The sequence below is a fragment of the Myotis daubentonii genome, chromosome 14 (assembly GCF_963259705.1).
Source record: "Myotis daubentonii chromosome 14, mMyoDau2.1, whole genome shotgun sequence".
Taxonomy (NCBI): Eukaryota; Metazoa; Chordata; class Mammalia; order Chiroptera; family Vespertilionidae; genus Myotis; species Myotis daubentonii.
In genome coordinates this window covers 11,452,900-11,478,423 of record NC_081853.1, presented here as the reverse complement: position 1 = coordinate 11,478,423, position 25,524 = coordinate 11,452,900, and the positions used below count along the sequence as shown (strand labels likewise).

Sequence of the window (25,524 nt, the reverse complement as noted above, 5' to 3'; positions counted from 1 at the left end):
CTGGTAGTCAGTGTGTGTCATAGTGACCAATCATTCCCAGTCGTTCTGCAGTTAGGGTCAGTTTGCATATTACCCTTTTACTATATAGGATAGAGGCCTGGTGCACGGGTGGGGGCTGGCTGGTTTGCCCTGAAGGGTGTCCCGGATCAGGGTGGGGGTCCCGCTTGGGTGCCTGGCCAGCCTGGGTGAGAGGCTGATGACTGTTTGCAGCTGGTCACACCCCTTCAGGGTGGGGGTCCCCACTGGGGTGCCTGGCCAGTCTGGGTGAGGGGCTGAGGGCCGTTTTCAGGCTGGCCGGCAACTGAAGCTCCCAGCCTCTCCTTTTTTTATATATTTTTTTTTATTCTGGGATTTATTTACCTTCTATAATTGAAACTTTGTTGCCGTCCTGCTCACTCCAGCTCTGAGGCCGCGGCTCGCTGAAAGCAGGTATCTGGGGTTTGTTTGGCTTCTATAATTGAAATTTTGTTGCTTTTGGAGCTGTTGCTTTTGGAGCTTAGAGCAGGCCACAGCAGGCGGGGAACCTTGGCTTCCTCCATCACTGGAGCAAGCAAGCCTCCTGCTCGCTTCAGCTGCGTGGCTGCCGGCCGCCATCTTTGTTGGCAGTTAATTTGCATATCTCGCTTATTAGCCAATGGGAAGCGTAGCGGAAGTACGGTTATTACCCTTTTTGTCTTTTATTAGATAGGATTATTACTTATTAATGTACTAGGGTCCCAATGCATGAAGATTCATGCAAGAATGGGCCTTCTTTCCCCTGGCTGCTGGCACTGCCTTTGCTCCAGCCCGGAGCCGCCTTTCCGCCTTCCCACGCTGCCCAGAGGCCCGGAGCAGCTGGGGCGGTGTGGAATGCCTGCATTATTGCCTTGGCAATGACGCAAGTGTCCTACCCTGCCCCTGGCTGCTTTGCGCCTTTGTATGCAAATTAACCCACCATCTTTGTTGGGTTAATTTGCATACTCACGGCTGATTGGCTGGTGGGTGTCACGAAGTTATGGTCAATTTGCATCTTTCTCTTTTATTAGTGTAGATTATTTTCCATCTGAACAACTGTAAACCTACTTTTGCTCCACCCTGCATTTTTAAAGGAAAATCACTGAGTTAATGGTGACTCTCATTTAGGTGCTGCTTCTAAATCATTTAAGGCTTATCAGCTTTTGTGTGTTGTCTCACCACAGATTGGCTGTGCTTCTGTTTAAAAGAGGGGCCATTAGTACTTACATAGAAACTTAATCCAGGTTTAGGACTGTCAACAGATGCTTTATGAAATCTGACAGCGATTAAGAAAAGAACCAATTCCTTTGTTTGGTTTGGGAGGATTGGGGCCCAAATGTAGAAGCATAGTCATTGGCAGTCATTTCAGTGCTCATGCCTTTTAGGAAAATTAAAAGCCGGAAACCTTGCCTTCTGCAGAGATCTGAGGTTTAGGATGGATGGGTCTAATTTGGATTTGCATTAGCATTTAATGGCCCAGGGCCCTTTCCTGTGGCCTGGTGCACATTTAGCTAATGAATCCCTTCAGAGGGGACCTCTTTGGCCACAGGAGGTCATGTCCAGCCTCCCAGTCTGCAAGTGCCAGAAGGAAACCGGGCTCAGCCATCGCAGGGCTCACCTGCAGGGCTGTTTTTGTGCTTCCCATTCCCCGGGATTGTTAGTTTATAAAAATCAAAGGGCCGAGGCAGAAGCCCAAGTGCAGAGCCTGAGTTATTAACTTGGCTCCTCTGGCCATTTTTCACAGCCTCCAGCCACCTTCCAGCCAGACCCTGCGCCCTGCTGTGGTGAGCGCCTTTCTCACCTCTGCCTGCGGGTCTGCCTGTAAAGCCCTCATTGAACTGAGTTCAGACTGTTGATTCCACTTTCCCGTGTACAGCTTGTCAGTTCTCTCTGCTCTGCTGCCCTCTGTGAGGGCTTTTCCTGGCTGGCCTTGGGGCAATCATCTCTTAGGTTCACAGATGCTGCTTTGTTTGGGGGAGGGGGGTGGCAGCCCAGGGGCCTCTGACCATTCTGGGAAAGTAACTGAAGAGTGGTCTGGATCCCAGAGCCAGCTGGGCCTGAGCAGAGACGTGGCCTGCTATCCCAGGACAGTTTGGCCTGGTGCGCAGGGAACTGTGGAGCCAGAGCGAGACCCGAGCCTCATGCGGACCCCGTGTGTGCTTTCTTCGCTGCGCTTTGTAACTGAGTGGATGTAAACCCAGCTGCATCCATCCTGACCCTTTGGAGAACTCCCAGACTCCGAATTGGACTTGACAATAAGGAAGCTTTGGTTGTGACTTCTGGTGATTCTATATGTGGTGGTGATTCTATATGTGGTGGAGGCTTAGATGTTTAAATGTGTATGGATTTTAAAAATTAAGAGCAGCTTTCAATACTGAGTGACCGAGTAGAAGAGAAGGGTGGTTTTTCCCTCTTTGAATTATAGCTAAAAATGAGGACTGAGTGATGAAAATAAAAGATGGTTATTTTGCAGCTCGATAATGAATCAAGGCATGTGGGCTTCAACACTTAAATTTTACAACACAGAAAGGGACATCCAGATATTCGGGGCCCTGGTGGTAAAGTATGTTACCTCCCAGGAAGTAGTCTTGCAACTCCCACCCTCCTCCCCCACATGAAAACAAAAAGACCTGAGTTTCTTCAAGTGTCTAAGAACCAATTTTCAGGAGTGACAAAGGAATAAAAACATGATAAATAGCACTATGGGAATATCATAGGTAAATTCTAGACTGGCCGAAGATCTGGAGTTTTTAATGAAAAAATTGCGAGTGGAGAAATGGGGAGGAGAACCTATAGATTAAGGATTTTAAAAGACCTGCCTTAGAATCTCTGTATTGATGGTATTTGAATCCTGATTCAATTTGGAAATTTTTACCCTTGATTGGAAATGGGACAGAATTAGGGAACTATTTAAATTTTTTTTAGGAGTGAAAATAGTTTTATGGTTTTGTTTTTTTTTTTTAGATAGCCGTATATTTTAAAATATTTGTGAATGAAATAGAGTAATTAAGATTGATTTCAAATAACATGCCAGGGGAGAATGTGGATGGGCATTGAAGTAATACTGGCCCTAGGCAGTGAGTGGGAGGGGGAGGGCTTCTGTTTATTTTAATGTTTGTTGGAAATTTTCCATAATTAGAAATAAAAGGGAGAGATATGTAAAGGTATCTCTGAAAAAGCCTTTTCTAATGTAAAAGCCACATATGTTCATCATAAAAAATACAGGTAAAGTAATTCTGTCTTTGAGTTAGTTACCTTGAATACCTGTTTATATGTGTGTACGTATACTAGTACATGTCAGATTTTTTTGGATAAAAATGAATACTATTGTACTCTGTTGGGACTCTTTATTTAGCCTGTTGTTCTAGGCCAGCCATGGGCAAACTACGGCCCACGGGCTGGATTCGGCCCGCTTGAAATGAATAAAACTAAAAAAAAAAAATAAAGACTGTACCCTTTTATGTAATAATGTTTACTTTGAATTTATATTAGTTCACACAAACACTCCATCCATGCTTTTGTTCTGGCCCTCCGGTCCAGTTTAAGAACCCATTGTGGCCCTCGAGTCAAAAAGTTTGCCCACCCCTGTTCTAGGCGATTAAATACTCTGCTGAAACCTTTAGAATTGACTGTAGAGAAATGTTTGATTTAATGCTTACATTAAATGTGATTTTTATTTAACTATTGCCTTATTGTTAAATAAATGGGTGCTTAAAATTTTGGATCTTAGGATGAATGCTGTGATGAAAATCCTTCTCACTAAATCTCAACACCTATCCTTCTTTAAATAAATTCCTTGTGAGTGTTAAGGCAAGATCCATCTCCATTATTTTAGTTAGCTTTTGCTTATAGATATATTCAATATATACATGTAGTAAAGGTGCCATCTTTTTAACTTAGGTTTGGTCATGTAGCATCTGTAAAATACGCTGACTATTCAACATTTTCATCAAGCTAAAAACTGATCCCACCCTATGCTCTGACATTCATTAGTCTGAACGTAAAAATTTCCTTGTAAGCAAGGAGCACTGAAGTTGCAGTAGAAGATGACCGTCAGTGCTCATATTCCATACAAATTTGGAAAATAAATTAATTTTGTCCTCACCAGTGTTTTAAAATGTGTTGGGTTGGGAGCGTTGGGTGTAGCCATCTGCTAGGGTTGCTAAGGACCTCATAGAAACATGTATTTTGTAATCAGAGTGAAGGAGAATATAGCGGGCAACCTGGGGGGTTAGCCATCTGAATCTGTGCCAGTAACCAGTATCCTAATGCACATCCTTGTTAGCCTATAATTAAGTCACTGCCCCTTCCTTAGGCAATAATCTGTTTTCCTAAATACTCCCAGTTTACCAGGGCCACGAACCAAGAATTTAACAGTTTAGCCAGAGGGGAGGTCACTGGAACCACCCAGGCCAGACCTTTAGCTGTAATCTTACTTCCCCATCCTAACTAACTTAGGTAGGGCTACAAAAGCCCGGAAGTAAGGAAACAAAGAATTTAGGAATATATATAAAGAGTAATCTCATTGTATAGGGGGTTCAGGCTTTGGATCTTCGAATCCCTGCCGGGAGCCGGTCCATCCTTGCTGTTTCAAGGGACCTGGCATATTTGGCATACGGTTCTTAATATGTTTGCTCACCTTCTTGGCGCTGTGTTTTAACCAAAGTCACCTCTCCGAGAAAGGTTGAATCCCCAGGTAGGGATTTTCCCCTGAAGTTAGGGAGGGAATAAAACCCCTCAACTAAGTGCCAGGCGGGTAATTAATCCCTTTAACTACGAACAATCATGCTTAAACTACATAATCTTTTCTCCCTGGAATGGAGATAAGAAACGCCCTAACCTTTGTAATAGAGATTGATAGGATTGAATCAACTGGTATAAATACAGTTGTAATAAGACAGAAACACTCAGAACTCAGAACACAGAACTCAGAACACAGAACTAAGGACACAGGGCTTGGAAGACAGGACCAAGAGAGACAGAGCCTAGGCACAGAACCTACACAGAACGTTCTCTAGAGACAGAAGAACTTCGCTGGCGAGAGCATGCCGGAGGATCCTGGACAGGGACTGGCCTCGGAGCCTAGAGACAGAGCCTAGCGGGAGAACATGGCAATAGATCCTGGACTGAACCTGACCACAGAAATTGGCAAGAGAACCTGACTAGAACCTGGACACAGAACCAGTCTGGAGAACCTAGCTACAGAACCTGGCTATGATGATCACCTGAACGCTGCCTCCATGTCATTCCTTCTTCGCCGACACCGTCCTCACCTTTGGGGACCCCTGGACCCGCTGGGGTTGGACCCCGGCAAATCCCCTGAGCCAACAGCGCTGCTTTGAATAAAGGCTCCCCCCCCCAGTCTTCTGAGTACCCGTTGTGTGTTTTCCAGTCACCTGGTAAATTCTGCAACAAGACGTCGAGTTCTCCCTCTCCCATATTTCCATCTGTTTTCTCCTTTCCTTACTCCCACCACCAGTGAGGGACTGGATCATCCTTGAAAGGATGGACATGAAATTGATTTGTGTTTCCAAATTCCACACAAGAGCTCCTACATTTCCCATCTCTGGATAAGGGAACTTTTAGTAACTACTGAGTGAGATGTTTGATATTGGAGGTGAATAGGTAGGGGGTGTTGGAAGAGGTCACTTTGTGCCTTCAGATAACAGGAATATAAGTTTATTTTATTTATTTAATTTAATTTATTTTACTTTATTATTTTATTTTATTTATTGTCTAAAGTTTTACATGTGTCTCCTTTTCCCCCCAATTGCCTCCCCCACGCCCCAGCCATTCCCGCCCCGGGCAAACCCCTACTGCCCTAGTGTCTGTGTCCACTGGTTATGTTAATATGCATGCATACAAGTCTTTTGGTTGCTTTCTAACCCTCCACCTCCCCTGCCATTTGTCTCTGGATCTATTTTTGTTCATCAAATTATGTTGGTCATTATATCCCACATATGAGTGAGATCGTGTGATATTTATCTTTCTCCGACTCGCTTATTTCACTTAGCATAATGTTTTCCAGTTCCATCCATGCTGTTGCAAATGGTAAAAGTTCCCTCTTTTTTATAGCAGCATAGTATTCCATTGTGTAGACGTACCACAGTTTTTAATCCACTCATCTGCTGATGGGCACTTAGGTTCTTTCCAAATCTTAGCTATTGTAAATTGTGCTTCTATGAACATAGGGTTGCATACATCCTTTCTGATTGGTGTTTCTGGTTTCTTGGGATATAGTCCTAGAAGTGGGATTATTGAGTCAAATGGGAGTTCCATTTTTAACTTTTTGAGATAAGTTTCATTCTTAAAATGAGAAACAGTATGACGCAGAAATGAAGTGGCTCATCTAAAGTCAGTGCTAATGATGAAAACGAGACTCCCACCAGGCCCTGAGAAGGGTAGCCAGCCCCATGAACAGAAGTACCCTGGACCCTTCCTTTAGCCTTATAGACCCACCAATGTGGAGTGTTGCACAAAGCCTTAGAGGAAAATTGTGAACTCCAGCTTAGTGGTTTAAAGGCCACGGCTGTCCTCTGGACAGAACTGTGAACACTACTGTGCTGTGGACAGAAATGTGTTTGAAAACTACTGTGCTACATGTAATTGGCAAATTACATGAACTTGTATCTCAGCTCCCCCATATGTAAAATGGTGGCTAGCAATTGGACCTACCTCATAGGGTGGCTCTAAGGAGTAAATAATATAATAAATGGAATAATACACGTGTTTAAAGTGATTAGAGCAGTTCCTGGTGTGTAATAATGGCTTTATAAATAATTATTGGTATGCTACCCTTCTTAGCAGCATTTTAAGGCATCTGTCTAATCTAGCACAGTGATTGCATCAGTAAGCAATCAGCAAATGCTATTACCTGGCCAGTTTGTATATTATAATAGTAAGTTTAATTTAATTCTTTCAGAACAATGAGGATACCCTTTTTTTCTGAGTTGACCACACCCTATAGAAGAGGACAGATTAGGCTTCTGATTTTCCCCGTCTTGGGCTCTGCAGAATCAGATCCATTCTGTATAGAGTCCCTACTCTAACACAATCACATTTAAATCATACTGCGCACCTACAGAGTTTCAGCAGATGTGTTGGTATTAAGTTATTAATAACTAATTGGGTGCTAACTACGTGCCCTGGAGTTCTTGGAGCTGATAAAGAGGTGTCACCTACTGTGCCAGGCCTCTGTTCAGCTCTGGAAAATCATTTGTGGCAGCTGTGCCGAAGCCCACTTTTGAGCGTTAGGTTTCAACATTGTCTCCCATAAGTCTTGGCTTTATTTTTTGCATTGTGTGAGACCTTTCTGTGAAAGCGATGTGACTTGCTGTAAGTAGAAATCCCATGTACTATTTCCAAAGAAGGGCGTGGCCGATATTTGACCATAGGTTTTCATCTGTGAGGGGTAGAACTAAGTGAACTGTGTCATTCAGGGAGGAAATAAACACTGCTGAAGGGAATTCAAAGGCAGCTCTAAAGCCCAGTGGGTTTTTGGGAAGTGACTGTTTCTGATGGGCCTTTCACTTGGGTCTTACAAGATTTAGCTTTAGCACTAAGGATATGCTTCCCCCCTCTGATACCCCCAATTGTTCAAACTCTACCCCAGTTGGTAATATTTGGGCCTTCTTTAACTGTAAGAAATCTTGGAGGTGGAAATCCTGGGTGCAAGTCAGCATGCCAGGAATGATCCTTGATATCCAAGATTTATGGAACTATATAAAATCAAAAGAGATATTTTGAATGAGATAATGATCAAAAATTTCCCCCCGTTATCTCTTATTACTTTTAAGCTTTAGATTGCTGGAACTTTCTGCCTCCTGCTTTGAACAGGCAAGATACTCATTTGTCTTCAAGTCAATTCACGGAGAGAAGGTGGTGTTGCTTTATGGTTGACAGAGTCCGTTTTTTCCTAGGAAGTTGTTAGAACATTAGGGCTGCCTGGTTTGCTTTGTCTTTTAAAATTAGCTTCATAAATGCACACAATTGAAGAGGATCCTGAGCTTGAGTATTTCATTTCCTCTATCAAACTAAGAGCATTTAAAAAAATCGAAGCATTTCCAGACCAGGCATAAAAATATAGTATCAACGATATAAGGGAAAACCGAAGATGAAAATAAATAAATAGAAGCCCAGGCTTAGCAAATATTGACAACGATTAACACCTCTTTTTGGTTAAGTTGGCAGAAAACCCAGTGTTTGGGTTGAACCACAGAAAAGAAAAACTATCCAGTTGTGGTTGATGGCTTTGTCCACACTCCACATATCCCTTCTATGCAGTGCTTGGCCACCTGCTGTCTGAAGCACCTTTCTGGGTTGGGCCTTTCTGCTCGAGTCCTGGTGGAGACAGTGTGATGGACAGGTTTCCAGCCTCCCTTGCAGCTAGTGCCTGGAGCATGTGACCTGGACTCCCATCAGTTACATACATCTGCGGCAGACTTTGTTTCTGTTGCTGGTTTTGCAAAGACGCAGGGACAGTGGAAAAGCCATTTTGGCAGTGGCTACAGCTTCCTGTTGATAAGGACGGTGGTGACAGTGGAGAGCTCTCAGCACCTTAACTGGCTTATCTAGCCAGGTGCTGGCTAATCTTTTTATGTAAAAGGCCTGCTGGTAGATAGTACAGGCTCTATGGGACATACGTTCTTTTTTTTGGAATTGCTCAACTCTGCTGAAAGCAGCCATAGGCAATATGTGTTTTGACTAGAGTTTGCCAATCTCTCATCTATCCTATGTAGTGATTTTGGGAGCTGAGCTACCTAATTCTTTTCAGTAATTTTTTTTTTTCTTAAATCAGGCAGAGTAGATTTATATTGGTTGCCTCTAGGATACTCACTCTTACTTCCAGACTCCTCAGTCCTAAATTACTGTGTACAGGGGCTGTGAAATCCCACCTGGTTTACACAGACATAGGTAGGGGTTGTATCTATCTCCAAAGAGATGACAGCTCTTTTGGGTTAAATATGGCTTACTCCTGACTATCTGCAGTAGATCATTTAATTCCTAACTGTACTTAGCCTCTTTGTTCAAAACCCTTCTTAGAATTACACCCCCAAAACACTTCCATTTGAAACATTTTTTTCCTCTCCAGGGGATTGCCGTATACCCTTTAATCAGTCTTCCCCAATGGTGCATTCTGTAGGACCATATCAAAACCAGGAAATTGACGTTGTCAAATTCACAAACTTTATTCAGATTTCACCAGTTTTACACATACTTATATATGTGATATGGGTGTGTGTGCATGTGTGTAGTTCTGTGCATTTTTATCATACATGTCGATTCATGTAAATCACCACCATAACCAAGACACAGGACTGTTCCATCACCACCAAAATCACATGTGCTACCCCTTTATAGCCACAGGGAGCCCTCGCCCTCTTCCCTTACCCCTGGCTATCACAGATCCATTGTCATTTCAAGAATGTTACATGCTTGGTATATAACTTTTGGGGATTGGCTTTCTTCACTCAGCATAATCCCCCCAACTCATCCAAGTTGTTGGCACCTTTTCATTGCTGAGCAGCATTCCATGGCATGGATGTAGCTGTTTGACCATCTCTTGAAGGACATTTTGGTTTTTCTACTCTTGGGGGCTTTTACACATTAAGCTTCTATGCATAATCATGTGCAAGTTTCGGAGTGCACCCGAGTTTTCGTTTTTCTGAGGTAAATGCCCAAGAGTGCAATTGATGGTCCATGTGGTAAATGTGTGCTTTGTTTTATAGGAATCAGCTGAACTATTTTTCTTAACTAGACACAGACAACTTGGAATGGTAGTTTTTGGACAGTTCTCCAGCTTTCATTTTACTCTCATTCAAACCATAATGGGTATTAATTTTCCCCAAACAGTAATTGCAGTTCTCCTACATGCCAGGTATACTAAACACCAGACTTTTCGATTTAATCCTCAGAACTCCCCAAAGAAGGGTCAACACCATCATTTCTGTAGAGAGGGAAACTGAGCCACAAAGTGTGTCATTAACCTGTTAAGTCCATCCAGGCCTTTAAGAGGCAGATACAGCAATTCAGACTCTTGACCGCTTTGGAGCTAGCGCCGTTAGCTACCCTGCTAGACTGCCTTTTAAATACCATTGTATGGCCTGTGTTGCTGAGTGGTTGGCTCTTGGGACCTATGCAGCAAGGGTTGCCGGTTTGATTCCGATCAGGGCACATGCCTGGGTTGCGAGCTTGATCCCGGGGGGGTGGGCATGCAGGAGGCAGCTGATCAATGTTTCCCCTCTCATGGATGTTTCTCTCTCTTTCTCTCTCTCCCTTCATCTCTCTGTAAAATCAATAAAATAAAATAAAAAAGCCCCACTGTATGTTTGATGCACTCGATGTCTTGAGGTGTTCCCTTATCAAGTGACCCGATTCTGATCATGGCTTTTCTTTTTTTTTAAGTGAATGAGGAGCTCAGTGTTTGACTGAAGTGGTCTGTGCATGGTCACCTGAGACTATTCTAACAGTGGAAGTAGTAAAGGAAACTGTTGTAGGGTATAATGAATCACAGTGGGAATGAAGAGTTTCTGAGATTAAAACAATCCCAACAGATACATGTAGCAGTGGGTTTATTACCCATGTCAGGCCCTCATACTGCATCTTATTTGGACTCAACGGCAACTAAACATTCCAGATTCCCTGGCATCTGTAAGGAACCCATCCTTTCCATCCTCAATTGCCTTCATGTGCTCCAGGCACAGTCCTAGGCTCCAATGCAGATAGAAGACACTTAGCCTGCCCCTATCAGGGTCCCTATGTGCCCACAAGAAGGTGGGGAGGGGTTTGAAACTGGGCAGCAAGAGAGTATCCAGGGAAAGAATGAAATACTCCCAACTTATTGTGGTGTAAGAGAAATTTTCTTCTGGAATACACTCCTTGAAATTCCTAAATTCTTCTGTCCTGAAACAAAAAGCATTTCATTTTGTGCCAGTAGCTAAGTGCAGGGTGCTTGCTTAGGTTGAGCCCAGGCTAATGTTCCCAGGGGATGCCTGCCCCTCCTCAGCTTTCTGGAGCAGAGCTCGCCCTCCTGACACACTCACTTGGCTGCCATCTGGAATACACTTCTAAAGAGAGGGGGTAGGAATTGTTCTATTAGGTCCCATTACCCTCTGTCGGAAGAATAATGGCATATTGCTTGAATGTTTCCCAAGAGAATGTTTTCATGTGCTCTTTGTGTATTTCAAACTCCAAATGAGAAGACGAGTAATGGTTTGCAGTAGGGGGTGGGGTGGGATTGGGTAGTGAAGTTCCACTTGGAAATTCTGATCTTTACTGAAGCAATTATTTATTTAAATGAGAAAATAAAAGATGTTATCCTTGAACTGCCTCAGCAAGCCCACAAGTTAAGAACTGCATACAGGTTCAATATAGTATATTGACGTACTGGTTCAATATAGTATAGTGATGTGAAGGAGCACCCAGATGTGAGTTTAAAAGAAACTAGTGCCAATTTTGGGGTTCGATCCGAATCACAACAGGGCTTTATTATGTTAAGTATAGTGCAAGGTTCTTTGTCTGTATCTTGACTCCTCAGAAGTAGGTTGTCCTACTTTATATATGAGCAAAGTGACACTTCCAGTTTTACTTTTTTTTTTTTTTCAAGATCATATGGCTGGCGACAGCTTGTAATTGGTAGAGCCTGGGGTTTGGTGTTTGGATCCTGCTTTATGTCCCTAAGCCCGATATTTAGCCCACGCTCTCTGTTCTGCTTGTCAGATCAGACTATGAATAAAGAACACCCTTTGTAAATAGTAGCCCGAAGGTCCTAATAGACAGGGCACTGGGTTTTACTACCAAACTTAATAAGGTTTCTCTCGATTTTTGCTTGTCCTTAATTCTCCTCTCTTTTCTAATCAAAAGGGGAAATAAAACCCGAACGCACCAGGGATTTCGATGCCTGCTAATTTTGTGTTTCCCTGCAGAAATATGCAGTGTTACACAGTGAGTGTATGAAACACACAGCTGTACACTGCCGCTGAGAAATGTGATGCATGAGAGTTGAAAAGCTGAGTCAAGGAAGCCAAGGGCGGGACTGCATATACCGTAATCCGCAATCACTGAAAGCCAGCGAAGTCTTACGGAAATGGCCATCGCCACGTACCCCGGAACACGAGCGGGAATGTGTAATACAAGATTTTTGTGGAATGAGACTCATGTTTGAAGGGCAGAGTGGGGAGTTCTGCGTAAAACTGCTGAGAAGCAGCCAAAACAGAGCTGAGGAATGATTGAGCCCTGGCCAGGAGAAGGGAAATTTGGCACCTGGTTTAACAGGGTGCAATAGTTATCCAACCGTGGGATGCAGCTGCGTTCTCAAGAGGAAGACCATGAGCCTGGGCGTGATGACTGGGTGAGGGAGAAGTTTTGTGTCGGAGGCCCTGTGTTTCTAACCAGCAGTGTCCTTTTCTGAGGAATAAATACTTCTGAGCACTAGTGTGAACATTTATGCAAATTAAATAAGCATTTCATCATCAAACGCACCATCGAGTTTTATTTGGACATTTATTAATGCAGTCATTTCGACTGCTTTGTGTTGTTTTAACTCTTGATTTGCAAATGAGCATCATTGTCAGATGTGAGCATTTGGAAGGGGCTTTTACCGCTGGATTTATGGCTTGCTTTTCTTGTTTACTTTATGTTGTAAACTAATTTTATCTACCAATAAAAGTTGTAGGAATCCTGTTTACACCTGAACAATGATTCAGCAACTTGAACCTATATTTTTGGCTGTGGAGTTGTCTTGTAAAAAGTTTATATGATTCCATTGACTAATGGCTCACACAAATTATACATGTATCTGTGTGAATGTTTATATTTCTTTCCGCATTGCCCACAGTTTTAGAACCGTACTCACCAATCTCAATTGCACGGGTGCATTTGGACATTCTCTGTCTCATTTTTAAAAAAAGAAAAACGTAAATTTCTTTATGCTACCAGATGGGTGTGTTGCCCATAAGATAAAAATCCCAAAATACTTAACAGACCATCTGGTGTCTTGGTTCAGGGTTTAGTTGATTAAGTTCTTGCGTCCTGATTTCCAGTCTCAGCAGAGGTGATCTTACCCTCTTTGGATTTCTACTAAAAAAATTGTTTCTACTTTGTCTTATTGTTAGATGGCACTAGCCATTCATTTCTGTGCTCATGCAGTTCCCAGTTGACTGGTGCTGGCATGTCCCGAACAGGCCTGATGAGACGGGAGGACGAGGCTTTCAGTTCATGGGACACAGCTTTCTCCAGGAGATGATAACTGGTCCTTATGGACATGACCTTCCCTGGATTCACTGGCAGTGAGCTTGAAACTAAACAATTGCCACGAAACAACATGTCGGGAGTTTTTGAGTGTTTACATTGTACTCAGCAGGTCACCTCGTGTGTGTCTGGGGCAGTGTTAAAAGCTTCCTATACGTTGTCCTGTGTAAGTCATAGGATCATTAAATAAATAGCACTATAAACTTCATTGTGCAGGTGCCAAGAGTTAGCCATTGGCAGGGCTGATCTTCACGACTATCCGTGCCTGACTCTGCAGCTGGCATTTCCTCCCTGGGTTAGCTCTGTGCTGCCTCATGGACAGGACACGTTCTAACTCCTGCTCTGAGCCTGGGCAGTGCTGGGATTAGGGGTCCTCCGCAGAACAGATGTTTCCCATCTCTGTGCTTGGTAACAGAACATTTTAAGTGCTGCTACTTCTTCTCTTCTCCGATTTATATTTAGGATAAGCTTTGTGGCTCCTCACATGAAGATTTTCATCCATAATACTCTAAAGCAGGGCTTCTCAACCTCCGCGCGATTCATGTTTTGGGGCCAGATAGTTCTGTGTTGTGGGTGCTGGCCTGTGTGTTGTAGGGTGTTCAGCAGCCTCCCTAACCTCTACTCAATAGATTCCTCTAGTGCCCCACCTGGTTGGGACAACAAACAGTGTCTCCAGACATTGCCAGATGTTTCCTGGGGGACACATTCCTGCACTCCTCACCCCAGCCCAGTTGAGAAGCACTGTTCTAAAGTAACTGCTAGCTCCCTGTCCCTGGGTCAAGGGTCAGAAGCCTGGCGGGCCGCTGCCGAGTCTCCTTCTCACAGGAAGGGAGGTTTACAGCACAACTACCCGATGTCACGGAGTTGGAACGTATGTTAACCAATACATTCCTATTGTAGGATGTTTTATGAACACATGTAAGATAGGGAAAAGGCAGTTTTTAAAAAGTACTGATATGCCCTGGCCAGTGTGGCTTGGAACTTCGTCCCATGCATTGAAGGGTTGTGGGTTCCATCCCTGGTCTGGGTGCATGCAGGAGGCAACCGGTTGATGTATCTCTCTCACATCAATGTTTCCCTCCCTCTTCCTTACCCTCTCTCTTTGTAAAAACAAAACAAAACAAAACACACACACATGCACACACACACACACACGCACACGCACACGCACACACACACAAACTAGTAGGTTTTTGAATTGTAATATCATGCACCTGAAACTTACATACATAAAAAAGTAAGAAGAGCATTAAAAAATTCATCTCATAATGTAAAAGAGAACAGACTGATGGAGGCCACAGGGGTGGGGATGGGGTCTCGGAGCTGGTATAAAAGGTGAAGGGATTGAGAAGTGCAAGTTGGTAGTTAAAAATAGTCACGGGGATGGAAAGCACAGCACAGGGAATATAGTCAATAATACCGTACTAACTATGTGGGGAGCAGGTGGTATGAGACTTACCTGGGAGATCACTTTGTAAAGTATGTGACCGTCTAACCACTATGTTGGACACCTGAGATCAATATAAAATAATAGTGAGTGTAAACTGTAATTGAAAAATAAAAGCTAAAGAAAAGGGGGAAAATCATATCTCAAGATAACTATGACTTGACATTTTTCTCTTCACCCTTGTAGATTTTTTTATCAATACATATTATATGCTAGTGTAGGAACGACAAGGCATACATCCAGGGATAGAAAAAACATACTACTGTCTATGATGTTTCATAGTCTACCATTTCACTTTATATTGTGAACATCTCCCATTCCTTTAGGTCCCCTTTTCCATCATGTTTCATAATGGACAGTACCTCTTGCCTGCTATTCTACATAATTTTTTTAACAATTGCAATAGTAGCCCTCCATTAATGGAACAATGCTTATTTTTCTATTATTTGGATGTTGCACATTTAATTTCTTTTCATTTTTCAATGCCTTGATTATTCAGATACTTATTTATACTGTATTATGTTTCAAACACTCCTGTCTCTGGTAGCCCGGTAGAACAAGTGAATAAAACAGACTCCGGCCCTCGTGAATCTCACAGTCCAGCTCCATCCTTGTAGCAACATCATTGTATATGTCTTTGTTTTTTGTTTTTTTTTTTTTGTTTTTTGGGGGAGAGGGGGGACTCATTCTGCCTTGTTGTCATATGTGTTATCTCCTCTGCTCCAGTTTTCTTTGCTCATCTGGGCAACCTCTTCCCAGTGTAAGGAGCCACTAGAGCAGCCGTGGGCAAACTACGGCCTGCGGGCCGGATCCGGCCCGTTTGAAATGAATAAAACTAAAAAAAAAAAAGACGGTACCCTTTTATGTAATGATGTTTACTTTGAATTTATATTAGTTCACACAAACACTCCATCCATTTTTTTGTTCCGGCCCTCGGGTCCAGTTTAAGAACCCATTGTGGCCCTCGAGTCAAAAAGTTTGCCCACCCCTCCACTAGAGTCTGCTTGCCTGTGAAACTCCTCCCAGTTTTCCAGTGAAATCAGCATGACCCAGAATCTTCTAGAAACAGCATGTGTGTGCTTTGTTAACTGGGGAAACTGTCAAGGAACATGTAAGGCTAATTAAGGAATTTAATCTGTTACACAGGGAGTTGACAGAATGGTCTTTTTCTTGTCCTGCTTTTCATGGCTGGCCTCGTGGGAAGCCGGTGCAGCTCTGAGGGAGGCATGGAGGGGGTATGGATGAGATTGTGTGCCTTTCCTAAGTCTTAATGTGCCTCAGGCATGAAACAGCTCTGGCCACCAACACAGGCATCAAGCTAGGATGAACTAAGGACTGTACATCTGCTTTGCCCTGATTGATATAAGAGCAACACCACCAATCAGGTGTCTCCTTGCCCATTGCCAGGGGGTTTTCCTAAGTCTTTGACCTTGGCAAATTACTGATATCTTTGGACCTCACTTTACTCTTGTGCCTCATAGAGTTGTGAGAAATGGATCTGATGCGTGAGCAGCCTTTGGCATAGGGTCTGGGAAGTGGTGGCCACTCAAGAGAATGGAGACTGCTCTTGTTCCCACCCCACCTTCGGACAGCCCTTTGAGTCAGTCATTCTGTGAGTGCCCGCTGTATGCCAGGTACTTGACATGTGTTCTCAGGTCTTTAGCACAGTTAGAGATAGATGCAGGTAGAATTTTGTAGTTTTTGCTTTGTATATTTTGAGGTTTGGTCGTTAAATGAATATCCTGTATAATAAAAGGCTAATATGCAAATTGTCCCCTTGACTGGGAGTTCCACCAGGGGGCGGGGCTGGCCAGCCAACTGCCTATGGCCCCTCCCCCTGGCCAGCCCCACCCCTGATTGCCCCCCCTCCCACCCATGGGGCAGACCGGCTGGACCCCACCCATGCACGAATTTATGCACCAGGCCTCTAGTACATTTATAATATCTTTCTGGTCAGTTCACCATTCTATTCTGGGTTCTTGGATTGGTTTAAACTTCCTGCTAATGACTTCATGGAGGGTTCTTTCCATGCTTTCTTATCAGCTTGTCAAGATGTGGTGACAAGATACTCGTCCTGCAAGTGGGATGGTTGAGTATTTGTCCCACGCCAGGTACGTCCAGAGTCGCACATGGACACAGCACTGCCTCTCAATGACAGGAAATAGATATTAGTATCTCTCCCTCCATTTCTCTTTAATCCATCACTGATTATTGCCTTCCCAGCATCCAGCCACATTTGCACATTACATTTTCATTTGTTTGTTGATCTGTTCATGATCTTCCTTTACTCTGTGGATTAAAGTGAGGTTGACAGGGACTGTTTCAGTTTTATTCATCCTTATATTGTACGGTCCTGGAACAGTGCTGGCACTTGGTCGGTGCTTTGAAATATGGATTGAACAAATTTTATTATTGAGACACCTCAGTCAAGAAGGAATGTCAGTTATATGCAATTGTTTTTCTTGAAGATATATTCAGGCTGGTAAGTTCTAATGGATAATTGCATAATTTGGCAATTTCACTTTAAATATTGATATTGTTTATTGCATGAACCGGGGTTCTTCCTTTTTTAAAAAAATATATTTTATTGATTTTTTACAGAGAGGAAGGGAGAGGGATAGAGTGTTAGAAACATCGATCAGCTGCCTCCTGCACACCCCCTACTGGGGAGGTGCCTGAAACCAAGGTACATGCCCTTGACCGGAATTGAACCCGGGACCCTTCAGTCTGCAGGCCGCGATGCTCTATCCACTGAGCCAAACCGGTCAGGGTGGTTCTTCCTTTTGAGTTTGTGTTTCCTGCTAAAAAGTTGAGGTGACACAGAAGTGGCCTTAGGCTTTGTTATTGGCAAGTGTAGAATTAAAATGTTTCTATAGCCCATAATTTACATGTGCGTAACTAAGAGCTGACTATTCCACAAAGTAGGGGGTGGGTTGGCTGAGTCTGTACAAAATTCTTGAATATTGAAGACATTTTCCTTTGTTTCTTTTCTTTAAATTTCCCACCTCCCCCCTTTGTCAACCATCAGCTTGTTCTTTGTATTTATTCATTTGTTTTTTTAGATTCCACATGTAATTGAAATCATATGGTATTCATCTTTGTCTGACTTATTTCACTTAGCATAATATCCTCTAGGTCCGTCTAGGTTGTCACAAATGGCAAGACTTCTTTTTCTAACTTTATTTTACTTGTTTATTATGTTTCTCCATCAGAATGAAAGCTCCCCAAGGCAGGGACTATCAGATCTTTGGGGCTTCTGTGGAATCTGGTACAGGAAAGAGGGGGCTAGAGAGGAGCCCCCTCCATTTTCACCTTTCAGTGTTGAAAAGTGGGTGGAGCTGGATTTGGTGGGAGTCAGGGGGTCAGAGGTACCCAGTGCAGCCTTTAGAAAGGTATGGGGAGCTGGATTCCTCCTGGTCTGGGATGGACCCAGGACCTTGAGATAGAACAGATACATTTGGGGGTCACCCTTCAGTTACCAGCTCCCTGAGGAACCAGAAGAATTGACCCTCCTTGGTTTGAAGGCACTTGGAGACGGAGGGAGAAGGAGAGAGGAGGGAGCTGAGCCTTTTCTCCGCCCGGAGCCCCTAATCTCTGCCAAGCCCAGGCTCCTCTGAGCCTCTGTCTCACAAGGACCCACCTGAAAGCCCGCAAAGGCTCACATCCCCATCCAGAGTGGGTCCCTGTTTTGGAGCCAGAGTGGGAGTGCCGGGTCCGAGGTGCTGCGTCGCAGTTGGTGGCCGGCTCCAGGTGGCCTCCGGTCTGTCCTGAGCTCAGACCTTGGCCGCCTCTGGAGCGATTCGCAGCAGGGCCGGGCGTCAGCTAGAGCTTGGATTCCGGTCACTTGCACTCTCTCTGCTTGTACTTGTTCTTGTTCTCCTGCTGGCATTTCAGGTTCCCGGCTGTGCACTGTTCCTCCCACCTGCGCCTCTCCTCCTCCAGGTGCCCGCACAGGCCTTGTCCAGCTTCCTCTCTGCTGGCCCTGTTCCCTCATCTTCCGCCGCCAGGATGTGCGCAGGGGCCTGTCCTGGACCATCTGGGAGAACCTCTTCTTGGGGCGGGCCTTCCATACCCGCGGATTTGGGCTTTCCCTTCGGGATTATAGGAGCTTCACCTTCTCCAACTTCTGGGGCACTGGGCCAGGGCTGAACGAAGATCCTTTTCGCATTTTTGGCCAAAGGCCATCACTCTCCACACCAGGGCAGGCGGTGGCTTGCTGGGCTCATGCTGGGCTCATGCCGACCCGGGGGAGCCAGGTGACAGGTGTCAGCTCCTGCAGTGTTGAGGGCTCCGGTCCTGGACTCCGGTCTGCGCTTGCTGACTGGGGTAAGCCTCTGGGGATTCTGGGCCCTGCTGCAGCTGATGTCGGAGGGACCCCCCACCAGTGCCTCCCTATACTCTGGGCCAACTCTGCATTGGGCTCTTCTGGCTCTGGAGGACTTTGGTGAGTCCCTACTTGGCTTTGGCTGACATTGGAGGGGGGAGGGGAATTCATGACTTGACTCTGGCTGTCTTCCTGGAGACTCCTGTGGGGACCCTTAGGCCCGGCTTCAGCCTCCTTTTGGGGGACCCCAGACTTGGGTGATCCCTGGCATGTCTCGGGCTGACATGGGTGGCGGGGGGGAAAGGGACTTCAGGCCAAGCTCCCTCCTTTGTTCCGGGTTCGATTGGAACTCCACCAGGGCTGGTCTGGGGGCAAAATTGAGGAGGAGCTCTGGTAGACGCAGGCTTTAGGCCTTCCAGCCCCGGGCTGGGCCTCAGCGGTGTACCCATGGCCCAGCCTCAAGATTTCTTTTTTTTTGCTGAAGGATATTCCATTGCATATATGCACCCCATCGTTACCCATTCATCTATTGATTGACACCCAGGTTGCTTCATATCTTGGCTATTCCTAGTAATGCTGCAGTGCACATAGAGGGGCAGATACCTTTTCACATTAGCGCTTTTGTTTTCTCCGGAGAAATCCCCACAAGCGGAATTGCCGGGTTGTATGGCAGCTGCAGTTTTTAATTTGTTGAGGGATCGCCATCTCGTTTTTCCTTAGTTTTCCTTAGTTTCTTGATCTTTGCTTTCTGGTCTCAAAGCCTTTAATTTGTTTTACTTTTTTTGCTGCTGTAAACAATTTTCATTTATTCCCTCAATACTATTCACAACCTAGTGTATTCTCGGCACCTCTGCTCACTGAGGATAGAACGGTGAGCAAAACAGATCCCTGGCCTCGTGGAGCTTACATTGTCATTCACGCTTGCAGCGAACTCACTGCGTATGTCTTTGCCTTATTTTGTTCGTGTTTCTCTAGTGTTTCCTGTATGTGCTGTGTCCCACCCCTCCAGCTTCCTAGCTCAGAATGAACTCAGTTGATTAAAAATGAAATGACCACCGCAGGCTTTCAGGCAGTTATTCACAAAGAGCATTTGGACTTTCCCTTTGAAAATCAGTTCGCCTGGCTGCTGAGAGGGCCGTGCGTCTTTGTCTTTAAGTTGATTGATAACCGGCATCAGCTGGGAAGATGCAGGTGCTTTGCTTGTTGGAAAGTGGCTGCTGAGCAGCTGGGGTCCACGTGGCCTGGCCTTGCTGCTGCTGGTGAGTGTGCACTTACACAGCGGTTACTGGGCTTTGCTGGGCACGCACACTGCGTGCCCCATGGATAGGATGTTGGAGAAGTATGGGCGTTCCGGGCCCTCCGGTGGGATGGAAAGAGGACCTAACTTTCAGGGGCTTCAGAACAGGAGTGTTCCAGCCTGGACCAAGCAGGTATCAGTGCCCGGAATCCATATGCCCCTGACAAGACGGGATCCCAGGAGAGGGAGTAGGTGAGGCTTCAGGAGCAGGCCCCGGGATTAGGGGTGGCGACACGCCATCATGATCAAGAGCTTGGATCGGCCCTACAGCCAAGTAGCTGTGGGTTCACATACTAGCCCTGACGTTAACTCTTACGCGTGACGTTGGCAAAGTTGGATGACAATTTAAATGTATTTCTCCATCTCTAAAGTAGGGGTCAGATGTCAACCTGAGCTACCCTGGTTTCTATTCCCTCTGCATCACCCTCATCACAAGAGAGCTTTCAAATATTGTTTTCCGTGTATCTCCTTATGATGATATGTTTTTATTTCTTTTTATTTCCCAATCTAGCACACTAATTCTTTGAGAGTCAGGAATTTGATTTTTATTTTTTTTTGTCACTGTTTTATCCCAGCACCCTGCACCTAAGAGATGAAATGTTTGCAGAATGAAAGAAGAAATTTGCTAGAGGCTCGTGGTCACTACCTTTTGCTCCTTGGACCATATTTCTTTGCTGCTTCCAAGAAAGGATCTCTGAGTAGGAACCCAGTAGATATGTTTTAGACATCCTGGATTCTGCCCACTGTGCCTGTGGCGCTTAACTTCAGAGTCCTTTTCAGATCAGGAATTAAACATTTGGTCCATGGCTGGCTTTGGGGGGTGTCTTTGGGAATTGCTGCTGACAGCCCTGTACCCACGGGCATGATCTCTGCTGTGCTTTCTCCTGCCTCTGCCCTGTTCTCTGGTCCCCTTTCTCTGACAGCGCCCAGTGCCTGGCAGGGGCACCTGGGGCTCCTGCAGCCTGAGAGACCTGCTGATCTCTGCTTTTCTGGTTCCTGAGCCACGGCCTGAACATCAAAGACAGGATGCTGGCTGTTTTATTATTTATTTTTTTTAGCTCCACAACTATCGGTTTGAATAGATGTTCTCGGGGCTTCGTATAGGCATAGAAAATGTATGTTTTCTTTCATCAACAAAGGCTATGATTGTGCCAGTCTGAACAGTGCTGCTTAGTTGAGTATTTTCTAGTTCAATTTTCGGTAGCTCTTGAGGGAGATTGCATTGTGCTTCATCGGAGAGGGAGATGGTTTGATGGTGCTGTGTATGCTTCTTTTTTTAATTTATTGGTTTCAGGGGAGGAGGGGAGTGAGGAAGAGAGAGAGAGAAATCCTCACCCAAGGACATGCTTAGAGAGAGGGTGAGGGAGAGGGGGAAAGAGAGAAAGAAACGTTGACCAGTTATCTTCTGTACATGCCCAGCTGGGGATCTAACCCAGAACTCAGGCATGTGCCCTGACTGGGAATCGAACTGGCAACCTTTTGGTGCATGGAAAGACACTCCAACTAACTGAGCCACTCTGACTGGGATGGAGATATATATATATATATATATATATATATATATATATATATATATACACACACACACACACACATACACATATATATTAAAGAGAAGTTATTTCTGATGGAGGAGTAGCAAATCTTGACTTTGGTGAATATGTTATTTCTCCCCTAGTTCTGTATGCTCTTTCTTGTGCTTGTGTATATCTTATTTATCTGGCTGCCTGAGGCAGTTTAAAATATGTAAGCATTTATGCAACTGACTATTTCTTAGAATTATGGCATCTTTGGTGAATGACTTTCTAGCCTGAGACATTTTATCATGCTATAAATATCAGAAACACCAGAAATTAAATAATAAGTTTGTTTCACTTTTGTAAATAAATTCTACTCTCTTTATTTTGCAGTGAATAAAGGACTTTGTTTATTTGTTTGTAAATCACCTAGTTTTTTTTTCTTTGTAGAGAGTAAGTAGATAGATATTCATTTTTGCATAGATATCAACATTCTCATATAAAGAATGCAGCCCTGGACACATTAATACCAAGCACCTATGAGATAGTTTTGAAATGTTATTGTGGAAAAGAGAATAATGATTTAGGGACACTGTGCGTCAGAAAACCCAATCTCTTATAGTTTCTTTTCAAATATAATTCAGATTTGAATTAGTACTAGGTCTCATGCCTCATCAAGTATGCTTTTCACACTTCTGTGTTGCTCACCTGTTAACTAGATCCGTTAGCAGACCAACCAATAGAAACCACCTTTAAAACCTATTTTCCGTGTCTAGGCTTGTAGTTAATAAACTTGAGTTCTCCTGAAGATTGGATTTCTTCTCATCTTAGAGGACTGTCGGTGGTGAAGATGTAGAATACAGAGAATTGCTTCTGATTCATCTCCAAGTTGAGTAACTTCCAATGTGACTCATTTACTTAGTTTTCAAAGCCATTGGGAAGAACAAAGACATTGGAATTCCACTCAGCTTTGGATTTGAAATCCAACTTTGCCACTTTAAGACTGTAACCTCTACAGAGGCCAAGATGTGTCTGTCACCCACTTCTGAATGCCTGGTGTCATGGGACATGAACGGTTCTTAGTAGATACTGGTTGAGTCAGTGAATAAACATCATCATGTGACTTTGAGCCACAGTATCCTGCTCCGTATAATGGGGATAAATAACCCTTATATTACAATGTTACTGTAAAGTTGGGAAGTAGTGTGTTTAAAGCACATGCTAGATTGTCTGGCCTATAGGAGGTGGGCATGTATTTCTCAAAATCCCTAGATTTACTTCTGATTGTGTTGGTTAGAGAATAAACGTGAAGTTTTGTTCATGTTGTACTTTGTGTTTTGGCAGAATTGGTCTGGGTAGTTCAGTTTCTAAATTGCCAGTGATGAATTCAGAAAGTGAACTGTTGGATTGGGTTTCATTTCTGGATCATCCATATTAAATGGATTTTCTCCAAGTTCGCACTCTACACGCTCTTTATTGTCAAGCTGATGTCACACCTCTCTCCTTTCCAAGGGGGCGCTGTTGCAGTTGTGAGTCCTAGTTACCCAGAAGGAAGCCACATTCCTGGGACTCGCTTATAAGTGGTGGGTGGCAGAGCCCTAGACACTGATGCTCATCCCTTCTTGTCTTGAAATCTTCAGTCCAAGACTGTTTCGGAGTATTTTTCTTTGCGCTGAGATTGTTTTTAATAAAGGGGCCTGGTGGAAATCTGGATATTCATGAAACACAATTCTCCCTTTGTGCTGAAAATAATATTTATGAATGATAGTTTGGGGCTTAACCTGGGCATTATGGGGAGATATTGAGTAGGAGTTTTCTGTCTGAAGGGTAATATGAACTTTAACCAATTGGACGTACCCTGTTTTTGCGTTACACAAATGGAGTTTTCTGATAAATTTTAGTGCTACTATTAATATGACTCCTGTTTGAACGGAGACTGTCACGAGGGAGGTCATAGTTAATATCAGGTTCTGTTTTTGAATCGCTGTGCTGTTGTTGGGGGATGAGATTCTGGGGAAGGGAAATCTTGTGTGGGAGGTTGAGGCAATCTCGACCACGTGAGCTCCCACCTGTGCACCTTTCAGAACCTGAGACCTAGGAGAGCTGAGAATAAACTGTCTGGCCTTCTGAAATGCTTGCCTGTATATACTTTCACATATAAAGGACTTTATTTTTCAAAAAATAAAGTGTGCAGATGAAGCTCTTTTAGTGGGAATTGTGTATGTGAATTTGAGAAGTCCTGAAAATGAAATAAAATTAGATTATGATTTGACTGTGGGTGCTGGACACATAATGTAATATACAGATCATGTATCATAGAGGTGTACACTTCAAACCTATTTGATCTTATTAACCAATATTACCTCGATAAATGTAATTTAAAAAAGAAAAAAGATTACATTGGAAAGAACTGAAGTCTAGCTCTTAAAGCCTTCTCTCTCTCTCTCTCTTTTTTTTTTTTGGCTAAAGAAAATGGCTAATTACACTGGGAACCAGAGACAGGTGCCTGTGAGTGTTAACTGGGTAAATAAAGAATGATGTTAACCTCTCCAGAATGCTGGTGGCTGTAGTTTGAGCAGAAAATCCTATAAAGGAGAAAGCGCTGCCTAGTGTAATAAACTCCCAGGTGCTCGATAAAAGCCCGCTCCTCTTCCGCTGGCTGGCCAAGATCAAGGGCGCTGCTGCCCAGGGAGCGGGGGGCTCCTCGCTGGTGCGCGGTGATGAGATTTCGCCTCTCCTGCTATCTGTCTGAATTACTGCGGGGCCGACGGAGACGGGCCTCTCTTTTGATAGCAGCTCAGAGACACGGATATCTTATTTTCTTTAAGTTAAACCCACCAGTCTTCATTTGCCAAATAATTTCCACTTCTGGGAAGCCTGTGTGTTCAACCCGACGAGATTGTGTTCAGTTCTTTGAGGCCCTGTGCCATCTTTTTTGTCGTCTGTCACTGGACAGAGGAAATGCAGCTTTAGAGACTTGTTTGAAGGCGAAACGAAATGAGAAACACGTTGGACCTGCCAGGTGGCTTTACTGTTACTGCGTTTCTCTCAGTCTCAGGCAGGGTTTCTCCGTCTCGGCGCTGTTGCTCTTTGGGGCCGGGCAGTTCTTTGTTGTGAGGACTGTCCTGCTCATTGTGGGATGTTTAGCAACATTGCTGATCTCTATCCCTAGATCCCAATAGCACCCCAGCCCCCCCTTACTTGTGACACCAAGTATGTCTCCAAATTTGCCCCTGACCATGATAGAGAGGTACTTAATGAAGCCTGACATCAGGTTTCTCCTTTGATCAGAAATGGTGTGGAGCAGTACTTGGAATGAATGACTTCAATTTAATATGATCGCTGTTATCTAATAAAGAAATTATATGATGGAAGTGACTTTCCCTCCCTTTTCTTTCTCATTCATTGATGATTAAAATGGCGTTGTTAAAACTTAGACTCAGCCACCTGCTCCTTCCTGTTGCCTTAAATCAGCATTAATTGCTTTAGGTTGGACATGGAAAACAAGAGCAGAAATGGTGTCCTGTGGATCCTAAGAGAACCACAGACGGTTCTTATAAATAAGCTCAAAACTTAAATGGGTCTTCAACAAGCTACATTTGATTGCATAGATTATGTATTTGATTTGACATTTTAACTTCTATAAACCTCATTAAATAAAACTTGGTTTCTAACATGCAAAGACATTGATGAAGGG

General features: G+C 44.0%; 1 protein-coding gene and 1 pseudogene across 3 annotated transcripts in view; one reads left to right on the top strand and one right to left on the bottom strand.

Moving 5' to 3' along the window:
• PTPRG (protein tyrosine phosphatase receptor type G) overlaps positions 1-25,524 on the top strand; it is a 656,388-nt gene that overhangs the window by 77,134 nt on the left and 553,730 nt on the right. The gene's annotated exons all lie outside the window — the stretch shown is intronic.
• Positions 15,958-16,101, bottom strand: LOC132215945 (small nucleolar RNA SNORA48; annotated as a pseudogene).